Source organism: Venturia canescens, chromosome 2, assembly GCF_019457755.1.
Source record: "Venturia canescens isolate UGA chromosome 2, ASM1945775v1, whole genome shotgun sequence".
Lineage (NCBI taxonomy): Eukaryota > Metazoa > Arthropoda > Insecta > Hymenoptera > Ichneumonidae > Venturia > Venturia canescens.
Window position 1 is genome coordinate 23179462 of NC_057422.1, and position 2900 is coordinate 23182361.

Consider the following 2900-nt stretch of genomic DNA (forward strand, 5'->3'; position numbering starts at 1 on the left):
GGTATACCGACTAGAGGCAACCGACATTGTCAGATTCATTGCAACGAATTCAAGATATTTTATTTATCATTATTACATCGCTAATTATATAAAAATGTGAGTGTGTTTTGTACTCCAGGTTGAAAACAGCGGGGAAATGTTTAAGCCACCTCCTGATTTTCCTAGATGTGTAGAAACTACGGTTCTCTTTAAGCATGAATTATGCGAGTCTTTGAGCCAAAAATATATATTTTTTATATATTATTGGATATGAATTTCAGGTTATTATGATTTATGGATAGATAAATAATAAAAATCAAATAAATGTTTCTTTTCCTATTCCATGTTCTTTTCCTATTCTATTTATCGGATGAAAAAACTTTTCTATTAATGACAAATATAACTGTTTTCGGTAAAAAAAATTGATGAATATGTCATATGTCATATGTCGTATTCATCAATTTTTTTTCCGAGCTAATATAGTACTGAAAACATAAGGTCATCGTCTTATCAACGACGTCAGTTCAGACCGCGAGAAGTCATTTTTCAATTCGGGCCATCGAATCATGACAACGAAAAAAAATACCAAAAGTGATCGAAAATCGATCGAATTAAGTTCCGAAAAAGATGATGCCACGCTTCCGAAAATTAAATTTACAAAAAGCGCGATAATCGACGCGTTTACACCGTCTGACAACACGATGTAAGTTTCTCTCTTTTTTATTAGTCATTAAATTTTTGTTGAATTTTTTCAATGTCACAGACGTAAAAATTAGATTCTTCCTTTTTTGTATGCACATTTATTCGATTATATCCGTTCCAGAGAAATCTGTGGCTGGGTCGATGTTTTTGAGAGCGCAAAAACTGTGGGTCAAGATCGCAAGTACATCGTCATGAAATTCGTCCTGAATAATAATGCCGGGAAGCGGATTCAATGTTTGGCTTGGCAGAACGAAGTTGAAAGGGTGAAGAATGTAATAACATCAGATAAGGTAAATAAATATTCTTTAAACGGATTAGTATATTTTAAATGATAATAATACAAATATTTCAATATAAAATTTGACGGAAAAATTGTTGTATTATTTAGTGGTACAACATCTGTTTCAGATCATACATCTCAAAGGGGCGACCGCCAGCAGCATCAAAAAGCCGCAGTTCAACATCGGAAATACCCCGGTGGAGCTGGTGATTCGTAAGCATACTGTTATTGAAGAAAAATGATTTTTCACCGACAGTATCGAGGTAACTTCTCAAACGCCTGTCGTGGTCAGCTGGGACGATGTCGCGGACATGGAAGGATGATATATCGGTAAACATAACGATAAAATTTGCATATTGTTTCCGTTTAATATTTTTCTAATAGTTTATTATGAGAAAATATCAGTTTAATAACAAAACAAATGTGTAATGTTTTTTACAGAAATTTCCGGCTGGGTGAAAATGATGTTCATCGAAACGAAGAACAAAACAGGCGATGCAATCTACTCCATCGGAGCTATATCGGACGGCATCGAATTGAAGCTCGCGATTCGCGTCATGAGTTCAGCCGCTAGCTGGCCGACAAACATATTCGTCGGATGTGCGGTCACAGTGCGAGGACTTCTACAATACGATGACGTCTGTCCGTTCTTAAAAGTCGCAAAAGGTTCCGACATAACGCTTCTGAAAAAAAATGCACTGGACCCGGAAATCCTAATGGACGCTGCACTCGTACCAAAAAAGGTACGAAAAAATTCATTTAATTTATTCGATCAAACAATCTATGAGTATTCTTTATAAATTTCAATGATAAATTTCCATTTTTACAGAGGGTAAAAAAAGCATAAGATCCGTACAGGAGCGAACACTATATTCGAAAAACAGAAGAAAAAAAATCGAAGTAAAAAAATGAAGAAATTAGAAAGAACAGACAAAATGATATGAGGCTAAGGAAATTCATGAAAATTATGCGCGAGAAAACTAAAAGAAGAAGGGAATACAGAAAGGTGAACAGAGAGAGATGAAGAAAAAAGAAAGGAGGGTTGGAGGACAGTAACAGAAGCGGAAAGCGCGAGAAATATAAAGAAAAACGAAAAGGACGAGGAAGAATTAGAAAAAGAAAAGAGAGAACAATAAAGATATTTTCAGTGTTGCACATTGATCATTTAATTTATCGAATAATCGAATAATTTATTTATTAGTTTAATTTGTTTGGGTATTGTGATTATTGGATTTGATTGTGATTGAATTAAAAAAAAACCAGTTATATTTGTCATTAATAGAAAAGTTTTTTCATTCGATAAAGTGGCATACGAAAAGAAACACTTATTTGATTTTTATTTTTTCGCTAACCTATCAAAAATATCTACATTCGATTAATATATATATATATATGTATATATATAAATAAACACAAACATATATATATATATGTCGAATTATTTAAATTATCACTTGTCTCGTTTTGATTTTCCGTCATATTTGTCGCGTTAAACAACTTTCGCTTTCTCAATTATGATCGATTACAAAAACTCGGTGATCTTGTCACGAGTGCACACGTCGGATCCCTTTTTCTTACTCCCTCCTCTTTTCTTTTCAAACAACCCTTAGCAACGATCCATCTCTTGACATGTGCCTCACTTCAATTTCACCCAAGCACCTATGCCTGACGTCTTTGTAACACCATCAACCAATTTTGTTTTACTTCGACACGGCCATTCTGATTTGTCACATGTCCCCATGTGACTCATCTGTAATAATATACAATCAATAATTATCGACTCGGTCAATCCTGACAATCTTCATATTTTATTATTATTATTATTTTAAATCTTTTACATAGTTAGGGCTGATCAGGTCACAACTGCAGTTCATTTAATATCACATTATGTTTCATCACTTACATCCAGTGGAATTCTCTTTCATTTACTCATTACAGA

General features: G+C 33.7%; 1 long non-coding RNA gene across 1 annotated transcript; it reads left to right on the forward strand.

Moving 5' to 3' along the window:
* The first annotated feature begins 1121 nt into the window (after nucleotides 1-1121).
* Nucleotides 1122-2168, forward strand: LOC122406412 (uncharacterized). Its single transcript, XR_006259959.1, has 3 exons — nucleotides 1122-1291; nucleotides 1403-1704; nucleotides 1791-2168. It is a non-coding gene; the product is annotated as an uncharacterized lncRNA (long non-coding RNA).
* The last annotated feature ends 732 nt before the right edge of the window (nucleotides 2169-2900 follow it).